Raw genomic sequence first — 15,006 nt, 5'->3', positions numbered from 1 at the left:
TGTGAGAAGATATATTCGGGGTGGTAATGAACTCGTTGTCCCATCTTAATTTTGTGTTAATCAAATTTGTTTGTATTTTTTGTTGTTTGTATTTCATTCGTTAAACACTTACTTCCCCATTGGGGGAAGCATGCCTTCGGTTAATGTCAAAAGACTCAAATTTAAAAACAAAACAAAAAAAAAATGATTGTCTGAATTCCTTCTTTGTTCGTTATCGTTATAATCGCATTAAGAGTGTGCGTGCGTATTTCTATAAACAAAATTATTTGTTTTAACCGAAAATAAATATTCGAAAAAATTCGAGTTTGAACTCTTCATGCAATTAACAGCATTATTTATAGCAAGGAAGTTGATGATCTTGTGGCAACAACGATAATGTTTTTTTTATTAACCATGAATATCTCATGCTACCGTGCATGTAAATAAATCTGACTAAGAAAGATGTAATAGCAGGTTTACAATCAACTCATTTATGATTTTTCAAGAATTTCAGTTAATATAAGTTAATTATCAGTTCAATGCGATGCTTAAAGAATCTCCATTTGAAAAAAAATTTAATTTTCTAAACATTAAATAGTAATAGTAAAAAAGTAATAGTAATATAGTAAAGCGCTTATCAAGTTATATTAAATCTTGAACCAATAAGCCATTAATTATTGGTCCAAAATTTGATATAGCCCCTAGGACAACGAAGTGGCTGCAATTTGACATTCTGGCATCTTGGTGGGTAAACCACTTCTTCCGAGAAAATCTTCAATATAAGACCATGTTTCTCATGACCTCCCAAAATTTGGAATGACATGATCCCCTGAAAAATAAACAACATTTGTTATCAATTGGTGTATATCCAATGTTGTTATTACAATGGAACTTTACACATTTTCCAACATTTAGTTTTCCTTGTCAAACCGGTTTCTGTTTTATTAAATAATTTCCATTTATAATGCTCATTAGACATGTATCAAATCTCTGAGATAGAAACAAGTATTCATAGAAATTTATTTTCCATTAAATTTCTGTTCTTATATTCTGATGGAATTTTCTGTATAATGTTTCAATTCCGCTAAATGGCTAAGACCTACCTAAACAGCGACATGCAATTAACATGCAAATAAGTCAATCAGCCAGTCAGTCAGACAGACAGACAAATCAGCCAGTCATCTATCAACTCAATCAGACGAATCAAACGATTGCACTTGAATAACCTTTGTCTGAATATCCAATTCCATTTACTTACCTAGTCATGGTTATAATTTCTTAATACCGTTTAGTATACGAGTAATAATTATACTTCCACATGTATATACAGAGAGTGTCAAATGTGCATTCGACATCTCATTGCATTTCTAATTCGAAAAAATAAGATTTCTCACAGGTTTTAGAACACATGATAAATTGTTATTAAACAATCCCTAGTTTAAACCCCTCGATATGATGGTGATGTGGAATACCTTTTGTCACTCGCCCTATCAGTTGTCACATTAAAACCCGCATGACAGGTAATTCATAGCCCGCACAAACCAATCTGCCCTTTAGACTTTGCTTTTCAGCACACATCACTTACAAAATAGGTGAAACAAAATATCTATGTGTGTATCGTCATATAACCAGCTGTTCAAGGTGTGAATACAGTAAAGAGGGAAAAAAAGTTTTTTGTTTTAATTTTTTATTTACCTATTAAGTGGCGTTAATCACTTCCACTAATTAATTTGCAAAGGGGCAGCAATGTGACAAGTGTTGTTACATTATAACATTTTTTGTTTTCTAGTCAGTATTTACATTTTCATAATTATTATTTTACAACATTGTTTGTTTTTCTTCGTATGGATTATATATTCTATAGAGAAAGCAGACGGTTCCCAAGTATTCCATCGAGATAAGGACGCTACAGCCAGAAAATATACGCCTTTTTATGTCGAAATCGTAATAATTGAAAAATAATAAAAGCGCACCATCAAACAAACACAATTTTCCAAATAACAAGTGTCGTATCTCGCTCATTCATGAAAAAACACACAAAAACAAAACCGCAGACAGTTTCAAGAGTAAAAAAAACCCCGGCACTGGCCAGCACGCGACTGTGAATAGGCATGTTCAAGGAATTTCCAGTGATTTTGTTTTGTTGTTGTTATTATTATTATTTTTTCTATCTGTTGTCTCATTATTTACGACTGGCAGTGCCAATTCGAGTTCAATAGTTATACAAATCAATTATATAATTGGGGGCAGTAGAGTTGAAGGGCTCTTAATCGAAGTGTTGAATGTTTAATTATTATTTAATAGGAACTGGGAATAAATTATTTAGTTAATTTGAAATTATTGCAAAAAATGGAAAATACGACAAAGTGGAAGTTACTGGTTTTATTTTAAATCTATTCCAGTTTATCAACAAGAAAAAAGTCGTTAAGTACTTTCCGCCATATGTAGGAAAAAGTGGATAAAACTTCCAAGAAATAGAACCCATACCAATAAATATTTTCCAATCCGATTTTCTAATACATTGGGCACAAGACAATAAAATTAAAGCCAATTTTCTTGGAATACTTGCTTACCCGTATGTAAGATATATAACAACAAAATCATGTTATAGAGTAAGTGCACCAATAGTCGGCACTTTAAGAATTTTTAAACGTTTCACCATTCCAAGTGCATCTTTTCCACGATATTGTATTTAGGTTCATCTGTTTCGAAATTTTGTTTACTCCCCGATGGAATATACAAATACAAAGTTCTTTAATTAACTTGTACTAAAGTAGATTAAATTAATAATTATGCAAAATAGTGCCTTTGTGCCAATAGTCGGCACATTTTTCCAATTGTCGGCATGTTATGTTCCAATAGTCGGCACGTCACATTTTAGTTAAACAAAAAATATATATTTAATTGATTTTTCTGCTATTCTGTATTTAAAAAGTTATATAAAATAATATTATTTATTAAAATATTACAATTATAAAACATGGTGCGACATTGGGAACCTGTTATCCAATTCTCGGCATGGCTAAATAAGGCATTTCAGAGGTTAAAAGTATTTGAGATTAAAATCGTGTCTTCTATTATATAAAACACTCAAAACTAATTTTTTTATAAGATAATCGTTATTAAGAGTACTTATTTAACATTTTTTTTCCACCATTTTGAGCCAAAATGATCGAAAAGGTGCTTATTATTCACCCATATGCCGACTATAGGAAAACCTTAAAATTTGTTGTTCCTAAGGTCGGCATCGATAAAAATATTATTATTAGAAATATTTTTTAATGATTTTAAATTTTCAAGTATTCTCCTCTATGTCCTTTACAAATATGAAGAAGATCCTTGTGAAAAAATATAATTTTAATATAGTTACAAGTCTTTTGAAATCGTCATGCCCACTATTTTTTTCTTAAGAAACATGAATTATCGCTAGTTTTAACAAACCTCATTGACCAAATGCCAATTTTTGACTGAATAAATTAACTTGGCTCGATTAAATATTATACAGAGATATATTGCGGTGTCATTGAAGATTGTAGTTATTTGAAGTTATATAAAACAGATGCCGACTATTGGTACATGCCGGAATTAGGTGCGTTTACCATATATTGGACACAAATATGAACCATTTATCAATTTCCTATTTGAATGCGTACATTGTTTACAAAAATACACGGATAGACGAGGACGCTACAAATATTTACAATAATTCTCCAACACAATTAATACATTTTTTTCCAATTTCTCCGAAGACTTTGGGCAAACGTAGAAGTGATTCATTCGCGATCAACTATGTTGGATTTGGCTAGTCTTCGAATACCTGTACGGCCGATAGCTGTTCTGTTTCGGCCACAGACGCAGAGAATAGGACTGCCATATCTAACTCGTAAAAGAATAGACACTGAACATACCTGAACAAAACAAGTATAAAAGTCGTTAAGTTCGGACGGGCCGAACATTTTAAACAACATTAAAATGCCTTAAGTCGGTCGGGACATTTATATGGGACTATGTTATTGCTTTATGTGGTAGTACCGAATACCAAAAAAAGGGTTGGAACTTTTATGTGGGAATATCAAATCTTGGACCTACGTAGACTATTTTCGCACAACATTTATTTTACCCCTCAACACATGGGCTTATATTGATCATTTTCTATATAAGTATATAAGTTATAACAAATTACAGCCACATCGGTGGGAAAATGCGGTTCAAGTCTTCAAAATACCAAATATTTGATGGTACAGTTCTAGGGAGCTGTACCAAAACGTAAACTGACATTGATAATGTATTGCGAAGGAAGATTGTATACCCCATAGGAATTTGAAAAATCAAATTAGAATGAATTTGAGGAAAACCCCCCAAAATACCATTGAATGGGGGCTACCCGGAATCTTCGGCCAATATTTATCATTTTTGGTCAATGAAAATACAGAATGTAAAATTGAAGCTAATTTGGTTGAAGCACGTGCCCAAGATCCCCAAATATGGGATGTAGCGTTATATGAGAGATTCCCTAAAAAGTCAACCAATATTGATAATTTTCTAGTAGGATGATTTGACACCCTATGATAACCAGAAAAATCAAATTAGAGCAAATTCGGTAAAAAATGTTTACAAATCCCCTAAATACCGAATATTGGGGGTACCGATATAGGGGTTACCCCGAAACATAAGCCAATATTGATAATTTTTCGTAGGCAGATTTTTCATGTAGATTCGATTCTGTCGACGATGACACCTATATTTAATAAAGATCTTTTAATATTTAGGCCATCAATGTTCTGAACATCTTTAATCTTCAGTAATGATTGAGTTCATAAGCCAGTTTTTCACAGTGTCATATGTTGGTTCAGTTAAGTTCATCGATGCACTCTTATCCACTATTCACAAGTTAATTCCATTTTTTGCAGTTTGATTTTTTCTTTACGGTAACATGAATAACACCTGGTTGTACGTAAAACCATACTGTTCATAATTGTATATATTCGAGTGGAAATGTATATATTCGAATGGAATGACTATACACTACTACTTTGGGCATACGCAGGAGATGATGTAAAGATTCATGCTATAACCCATAATCATATATGAGAACTACATACACATCCGATTTAAACACGCCATTATATTCTCAAATATTTTTCACACAAATGTGTCTGGGTCGCCAGTGCGAAAGCTGATATTGATTGCCAACATGTAACCGTGTATATGTACCATTTACATGAGATCGATCAAAATTATATTTGGATGGTATACGTATACCTGTACCGATTAAATTAACATGAAACAAATCATTTTTTTAATAATGAATAATATATATGAGAGGTATTTTAAATTTAAATAGCATCAAAATTTGCTAATTCTTCAATGTAAAGCCGGATCCATAGACATGCTTAAATCGAATCAAATTCTCAGAAGTAACTAGGGGTCTATCATGTTTCCATATTACATATCAAATCATAGAGTCATTATACCCTGTACCAATGCGCTTTGTGAGTATTCCTCTTACGTATACAAAAAAATCAAGGTCTATTCACCCTGCCAAGAGTACATCAATTTGATTTCCTCTCCCTCATAAATTTCTGTAGCTACTTTACCGCCCTTTTTCAAAAGTACTAACATGTTGTAAAAATGTGTAAAACTAGTAAATTCTTGCACGTTCAGCAACACACTTCTAATAAACTAAGTTAACTTAGTGGACAATAGAATGTTCGTAGTATACATGTGTCTGGTTTAAACGAGTTAATAAACAATGCACGAGTTACCTGACCGCCTTCGTATTTGTTTTTTTTTTCTTTTGTGTAACAATTGTATGATTGAAACGTGATTTTGAAATGTTTGACTTACATTGTAAAATGCGACAGTCGGTTTCATTAGCGCAGATTATAAAATCGTATAAAAGATGTTCGAAGCGGCTGTGCGGGGTATTGCAGGTGGTCAGTCATATGGAAAATTCTGATTGTTGTTTAGATTCACAATTGGCATATTTCCCTTAATAATTATGACAATTTTCTGTACAGTTTCAGTTGGTGTTAATTTGTTCTTTCTATTTACATAGATTTATATACATACATATACATGTATGTACAGTAAGAAAGTAAACTTGACTTAGATAACAACTCTCGAGGTCATAATGGGAATAAGTATATCATCCTATTGTCACGAATACCATAGTTGGGCAAATATGGGATGCGATATATTCAAGAGAATATAGAATCAGTCGCTAATCTGAATTAGTTCGAAAAAGTATTAAAAAATCAAATCCAACTAAAAATGTTTGGGTGTAAAAGCGCACAGAATAGCGCATGCCTCTAATGTTGAAATTTTTTATCTACAATTTTAATTTTTCTTTACAAATATCCAATGATTATAAACCCCATTTACAAACCTAAACAATCATTAATTGTTTTCACAAAAATATGTTATCGCATATTTAACTTAATTTTTGGAAAATTTCCGAATAATTGTTTCAAGATAATAAATAATACATATAAATTGTCTGTGAAATATTGCGTATGATTAACATACATATGTAAGTTGGTTTGTGTGTAGTAGTGCAGTCTATGTTAAAATGAAATAAATCAACATTTTCTAACTCTCTTTTGCGTTATCTATGTCGTATATCTATCCGGATTACACTGAATTAAAGTGGATATATTTGCCAAGATTAGGATGAAATAGAGGAATTTTGTACGATACCAAAAAAATTTATTGCTTTTACAAATAATAGAATTTTTTAAATCAATATTTTTTTATATAATTTAAAATGTTCACTGTTTAGAGGACGGAAAATTCCTATGGAGGATCAAATGTAAAACACAGGAAAAAACAGTTTTTTTTCACCAAAAAACTTCCGTAAAAAAGGTTTGTGCTGACCATACGATACCCGACACAAATACCATGGAACTCTAACTTTCTGCCGAAGTTTATTCTGGGCCTGGGCAATATTTCGTAATTTGCACCCTCTTGCCCGCTTAGAGGTCAACAGCACCTCTTTCGTACACTGACATGTTTTCCGAATATTACTAATAATTACTTGTCCAGATTCCCTTCACCGTGGATTGTGTTGTGATGTTCGGCTTATAATTGTGGCCTATAGATCATCTCGAAAAAACATAGAAAATTATGTTTTCGGTCCACTTCATCCCAAAATGATAGGCGTTGTTCTTGACCATAACTGGAACATCATGGAAAATTTCAGAGCGATCAGCGCTATATTTCCGCCCTCTGGTGTGGTAATGGGTTACTAAATAATATATGAATCGTTAGCACCTGTAAATGTTTATGTGTAACTCCCACATCCAAGTGCATACGACAATATAATTTGTTTCAATTTAAAGATCAACCACTCCTCTTGGATATACTATCAACTGCCCGGGCCCGGGTAAATATATATGTCATAGAATACAATTTTTGTAATTTTTTACACAAAAGTCAGGGTCCATTTGACCCGCTAAATGGTAACCAATCTTTATAAAAACAGGCGTGCCATAATTGCGGCCTCTGGAGCGACCAGAAAAACCGACAAAAATTAAATATTTGGTCCATCTCATCCTAAATATTGACCGATCTTTGCTAAAAACAATTGGGGTCTTCATAGGGCAGAACCCATCCTACATTCAAAATTTTGTAAAGATTTGTCCATAACTGTGGCCTGTATCGTGTTTACAAAGACGGACGGACCGACACAGATGTCTAGATCGACTCAGATAGTCCAGATATGACGATCGGTATACTTAAAGGTGGGTCTAGCACCAATATTTCGCGGTGTTACAAACTCTTGGGGCTGCACAAAGCTATAATACCCTGACAACATAGTTGTGTAGGGTATAAATACGACCAGATCTTTTAAGTACTTGAAATGAGAAATTGTAGATACAGGGGCCTATATTTTGTTACGTGCGTTTTTGGAATCACCATGTACTTTACACCTAGGGTGGCATGCTAGATTTTCTTCGACTAGCTCTTGTCGGATAGGCGAGGTTCTTTGGTGTAAAGTACCTGGAGCACATATACATAGCAAAAGAATCATCATGCCATTATGTCACCATATAATTCTTGATAGAGAAAGTTCAAATTTCCATTTAAGCAATTCCCGGGATCCAAATACTTACCGAGGGTGACGAGATGTCATGTCACCGGAGTATTCCCCACCTTTCCTTAGTAATCTCTTTACTCCATGGAACAGATTACTCCCTCCATAAATTATCATTTTTTAGGCATTTGACAGTTCATTTAATCATATATTCCTTTGATTATTATAAATTTAGTAATTCATTTTGATTATAAACTAATGCTTATTATAAGTTATAAAAATACATTACAAAGGTGAATATATAAATATAAGGCAATAATGTATGTATGTAGGAACAGGACTAATATTAATACAAGACAAAAAATATCGCATGCGAGTTATTTATAATTCTCTTACAACTCTCCTTCTTTCAAATGTAGGTCAACTTATTGGTGATTCTTAATTATTATATTGGTTTGTTTTGATTACTATATTCTTTGCCAATCGATTATCTTCTTCTTCTTTTTACATATAAAGTTTGATCATTCTCAAATGGAATATGTGGAAAGGAATGCAAAATAGTAATAAAGAAAGCAGATGGCAAAGAATATAATAAAAGTAAAACAGTTCTTTTTTACAAATTTGGAAAAATTTAGTGATTACAAATTACAATATTTAACTAGTATTTCTTGATATATTAAATTTCGGAGTAATTGCGTGAAATAAAAAAAAAATTACGGTTGTTGTTTTTTTATGATTGAAGCGACGTGTCTTCAAACTTAATTGTTTCGGTATTGTGTTGTTGTTGTTAAAGCGAATTAATAAAGTATTATGTACCTGAGTGCTCTTTGTGCTACAAACTTTGGGGTGTTTTACCAACTATTTCTCGGGAATTTAATGCGTCCTGTATATCTGGAATATTTCCTCAAATGGAAGAATTAATGATTTTTTGCTTTATCTTCGTATTCCCATATATTGGAGTGTTAAGGTGAGTGGATTCTGTATCTTTCCTGCTTTGATGTTAAATTTCCACTAAGAAAACCTATCTGTAGACATTTGTATAGGACATATGGATGGTGAATCAGTTATGGGTTGCGCCTACTCAGCCTGTGGTTGGCAGGACAACTCTAGTAGGAGAGATTCCAAATTTAATTCTCTGGACACCATCCAAATCACCGACCACTTTAATTAAAGTAAGAAAAATATATATAATTTTGCACTTTGACGCGACCTATCTGACGAATATGTATATTAGTCTTGAAATTCACTTTTCTTACCAGTTTTAAGTTTGGAGTACAAATGTTCGCCGTTTTTATTAAATAATATCTCAACAATGAGTGTTCTTTTAGCAACTCTGTTAGAAGGTTTTTAAGAATCTGCACTATTATTAAAGGCTTAGTTAAATATTTGTATAGGTAGTATATACTACTGATTAAGTCTTTACACCACGAGTTCCAGATGAGAAAGAAAGAATTTTACTTTTACAGAAGTTAGGGCGGAAATGGTAATTTCTATTGACGTTTATTTGGAAGGCGATTTGTTTGTAAACAAATTGGTTACCATATGGTTGAATTTACAGTTTGAAATTCACTGTATATTTTAGAACAGACCGGTAAAATGAGTTTGTTTTTAATCTGTACATTCAAAATATACATCTGGATCCAACTGGAAAATTTGGTGGAAATTGGAAAGAAAATGTATCTAAAACATTTTTATAATATCTAAATCTCTAATTTCTGGAAAGCCGGGAAATAGTGATAGAATTTCCAAGATTTATATTTTTATTGCAAAACAAAAAAAAACATCATAACAAATCTGCTTCGTTTATCGAAATATTTCGAGTAAACGAACAGAAAAAAAATGTTTTTTTTTTTCGAGGCCCAATCGTGTGGCTCGACCCACGAAGCCGGGCAATAGCTTTTCTTTTTGGAAGCATATTACTGTTAGCTTCTTAAATCGCTTCCATGGAATGTACCCACGTATTTTCCGTCCAGATTTTCTACTAGGTATAAACAGTTCCCAATTCTTTTTTTAATTCTGCATTTTATAAATTTTGGTAACATCTTTGAATTTATCCCTTTTTGCATGTTACTTAAAGTATGGTTTTTCCGAAATACAATTTGTCCTGGTTTGAAAATTATATCACGAGACCGAAGATTATAAACTTTGTTTGCTTTTTGATGTGCAAGATCTAAATTCTGGGATATTTTCTCCCGAACCTTGCTAAGCCGATCCGTATGTGTAACAATAACGTCATCTTCAAGCATATTCAACCTTTCCAGAATGGAGTAAGCAGTTCCATGTAAGCACATGTTTTGGCCGAATAATGCGTAATAAGGACTGAACCCTATGGAGGTGTGATAATCACTCCTTAAAACAGTTAATATTTTTGGAATACATTTGTCCCAATTAGTGTGATCACTTTCCTCTTTGAGCAGGAGACGAATTTTGGAAACGATTTCGCGATTGGCTCGCTCGGAGGCATTTGCCTGTGGTGAGTAAAGGCCAGTTTTAATATGAGTGATTCCGTATAATTGAAGGAATTCACGCATTTCGTTTGAGACAAATTGTTTACCGTTGTCGGTGTGGACGTATTGCGGAACACCAAAAGTGGAAAATATTTGATTCTGTAGAAAATCAATCGTGTTTATTGAAGTAGCTGATCTCATTGGATTAAGGAATATGAACTTTGAATAATGGTCGAGTACTATTAAAAGCTGGGTGTTTCTTTGCTTAGAGCAGGGATATGGTCCTAAGAAATCGCAATAAAGACGTTGGAAGGGTCGGTAGGTTTTGAATTGTTCTCCCATCGGGGGTCTTAAAACTCTATTTGTAGGTTTTATCTCTTTACACTCTTCGCATTCTTGGACATACTTGCGAATTTCTTTAGCCATTTTAGGCCAGAAATAGAATTGTCTTACTCTTGCCATAGTTTTGAAATAGCCACCATGGCAAGTAGAGGCGTGAGCATTTTCAATGGCTTTTTGCGTCAAAGCTTTCGGAAGCCAAATGCGCCAGAGACTACCTTCATCATCTTCATTTCCTGCCCTAAACTTAACGCGGCGGTATATTTGGTTTCCAGAAACATACAAATCGGGAAGGGAGGATTTGTTGTTCATAATTTCCGTTTTTAATGAGTTGTACTCGTGAGAATTAAACTCATCACAATCCATATCGATTTCAGGGAAAGCTGTTGACAAATCTATCTCATCCACATCGAAGCGAGACAGAGTATCGGGTACAACATTCAGTGAACCTTTTCGATGTTCGATAGTGAAATCGTATCGTTGGAGTTTGAGACTCCACCTGGCAAGACGTCCGCTTAAGTCTTTTTGGGTCATGAGCCATTTTAAGCTTGAGTGGTCAGTTATTATGCGAAAAGGTAAGCCTTCAACATATGGTCTGAATCGTTGAACTGACACTACTGCCGCAAGGCATTCCAATTCCGTAACCGTGTAATTGCGCTGTGATTTGTTTAATTTTTTTGAAACAAAAGCAATTGGTTTTTCTTTGCCATCATCGGTGTACTGGAACAAAACACCACCCACCCCAACGCGAGAGGCGTCGCATTGGATGATAAATTCTTTTGCAAAGTCAGGTTGGGCCAAGACGGGTGCTCTACTAAGAGCTTCTTTAAGTTTGTCAAAGGCGGTTATGGCTTCGCTAGTCAACTGGAATGGTTTCCCATTCTTTTTCAAGCAGTCGGTTAGAGGTCCTGACAGATCGGCAAAATTGTTTATGAAACCTCTGTACCAATTTGCCATACCTACAAATCTTCTGAGTTGACGAGGGGATTTGGGAATAGGGAAGTCCTTAATAGCTGCGACTTTGTCGGGGTCTACCTTCAGGCACCCATTTCCTATGCGGTAACCTAAATATTTAATTTCCTTCTGGCAAAACTTACTTTTGCCTACATTGATAGACAAATTTGCATTTCGCAAGCAGTTGCTCACGTCCTCGAGCATTTTGATGTGCTCATCGAATGTAGAACTACATACCAACAAGTCGTCTAAGTAAATAAACACATTTTCTCTCAATCTGGATGGTATAACCTTATCCATAAGTCTGCTCATGGTTTGCGGACCATTGCAGAGTCCGAAAGGCATGACTCGGTATTGATATAAAGGCCTTCCTGGTACAGCGAAAGCTGTTTTCTCTTTGGATGATTCAGTTAAGTTTATTTGAAAGAAGGCATCCTTTAAATCAATACCACTTATAAAAAATGTGTCTTTAAGCCTGCTAAGGAGACCATTGATGTGAGGTAAAGGATATGAGTCCTTTTTCGTCACGGCATTTACTTTTCGAGAGTCGAGGCACAGTCTTACTTTGCCAGGCTTACGAACTGTGACCACTGGGCTACACCACGGAGAATTCGACTCTTCGATAACACCTAGCTTAAGAAGCCTGTCGAGCTCTTCATAAACTTCCTTTTGTCGAGGAGGAGATAGGGGATAGTGTTTTGACTTAATTGGCACCGCGTCACCCGTTTCAATGTGGTGTTCTAGTAGATTGGTACATCCTAAACCGTGTTTTTCGTATGAGAAGAACTTTAAAATAACGCCTTCGAGTTGTAGTTTTTGCTCAGGATTCAAATCGTGAAAAAACAATTCTTCCTGGTCTATGTCAGACTCGTCAATGGACGCTATTTGCGGAATTATTTCTGGAGCAAGAGCAAAAGCCCGCCAGAAATCGACACCAAGGTATACTTCCTGAGAAAGTGAAGGAACCATATAAAAATTTACTTCCTTGGTTACGTTCTTAAATGTTATTGGCAATTTACAATGCCCAATAACTTCCTTTCTTGAGCCGTCCGCAGTGGACACATGAGACCTAAAGGGTCTTAAATCAATATTGTTTCTAAGTAAAAATTCTTTACAGTGTTTACCCATTACTGAAACGCTGGCTCCTGAATCCAATAGAGCTGTTAATTCATCATCTAAAATTTTAACTCTGACAAAAGGCCTGTCATCTGCATTTTCACTAAGTTTGGTCGATTCTATTATTTTCCTATACTTTTTCCTTTCATAAAAACGTCTCCTACATTTTAAAATTTTGCTTTTAACGAATGGAATATTGGAAGTGGTTGTATGTTTTGCATCAATGTGCAAGATAGCTGTATCTTCCTGTGGGAGATAGCAGCTTAAATTGTCAAACAACTCGGGGTTTATTTTTGGTAACGAGAGTCCCCGGTAGCCATCTCGCTCCGTCTCATGTTTCCCGTATGTGAATTGGGGCAATTAGTTGTGAGAACCCCTTGTTGGCCACATTTGTAGCAGAACTTATTTCGGGTTTCATCCGGGCAATATATATAAGAATGCCCAAAATGCAAGCAATTCCAGCATTTAATTTTGGAATAGTCTGGATTTTGAGTTGTTCTTGACAATTTTACAGCCTCGATTTGAGGGTCAATATCTTCAGCTAGAAGTTCTTCATCTTTTGTACTAAGATCAATTTCATTTAAATGTTTAGCTCCTGCTGGTAAATTAGTCTGACCCTTATTTTCCCGTATTAATTTTTCGGCCTTCCTAGCTATATCTCTCAAATCTTCAAGTCCTTTCGGTTCTGAACTAAAAAGCATAAGCTTAAGGTTGGGATTCACATTGTTTTTAATTATTTTTATCAGAGATCTTTCAGATATGGGGTCTTGCATGCGTATGTTCATTGCAACTACACAGGAATGGAACTCATCGTAAGATTCTCTGGGGTGCTGTTTTCTTAGTGAAATCCTCATCATCACCTCGTGATCTGATTCTAAATTACCGAACTCTTTAGTGATAGAATGGCATAGGTATGGATATGTGTATTCTCTGTTTTGTTTCACGAAAAGCCAATACCATGTTTCAGCTTTTCCACTTAAAAATACCTGAAAGTTGCTTAATAAAAAGTCATTGCTACATTGATTTCGCTGGGAAAGAGTTTCCAGCTTGAATAAAAAGTCGGATACACTCCCTGTTCCATCGAAATTCACCTTCCAGTCTTTGAGTTCTGGAGTTTTTCTAACATTATTTAGCAACGGCTGAGAGTTGGAACTGGTTTCCAGTGTTGTCGACGGAATGTTCCTTGAACTACCAATCGACAGGTTTGATAAGGTATCTTTTAAAGCATTAATTTCTGAACGAAATTCAGCTTGAGAGGCGAGAATAGTTTGATGCAAAGATGACAAAAGTGCGTCAACTTCTGGGACATTCTGGCGGATTGCAGGGGTGGCAGAGGGGCCAGTACTGTCACTGCCGTTAGAAGCCATATTTAATTGTGCCTGCAACCTATGGTGTTTCTCAATAAAACCAGTAGGCGGAAGAAAATTTTCTAAATCAGAATGTGTTAAGTTTGCTATTGACGTTTCTAAAAGATTTACTCCACTTGCTTGATCTTGAGTTGGTGTTCGAGGGTGAAAACTTTCCTCGGTGTCTAATGGGATTACTGCTTCAGAATTATTAACTGATGAAGATGTACTAGGACGATTAGTTTCTTCCGTATTTACTATTTGTGGATCTAGGGATTGTTCCAATGATATTAATTCCTGATTACTCCTACGTACTGAAGTGGATGATTTAGCTGGAGAGGGGTTAATTGGGAATGTATCAACAATATTCTGTTGACTACTAGAAAATGTACGTGGCGGCGAGTATGCTAAGAGAGGCATTGACCTAAAAGCTTCTTCTGTGGTACCTAAGGAACTATTATGTATGTTGCTCACTATATGTTTGCCTCTTCCACGCATAGAAGGGGAATTTTTGTTTAAGGTACTTTTTTTCCTGGACTCTGACCTGGTTATCATAATACTAAGACAACTAAAACTATTTAATTTTTGCGAGAGATTAAGTTAATAGATAACTTTAGCAATTTTCACAAGGAATAATGTTTAAAATCCCTGCCAAGATGCCAAAATAATGATAATTCTTTTTAATTCATACTAGCAAGGAAAATTGAACATTTTAACGCTCAGCTTTTGTATAATTTTCTCTAGCTAGTTGAATCATATATTTGCATATATGTCGGTTACTAATCCGATT

This window comes from Musca vetustissima, unplaced genomic scaffold (assembly GCF_032173495.1).
Source record: "Musca vetustissima isolate MV318-11 ecotype Yass unplaced genomic scaffold, APGP_CSIRO_Mvet_v1 utg1743, whole genome shotgun sequence".
Classification (NCBI taxonomy): Eukaryota; Metazoa; Arthropoda; class Insecta; order Diptera; family Muscidae; genus Musca; species Musca vetustissima.
This window is presented reverse-complemented; position numbering follows the sequence as displayed.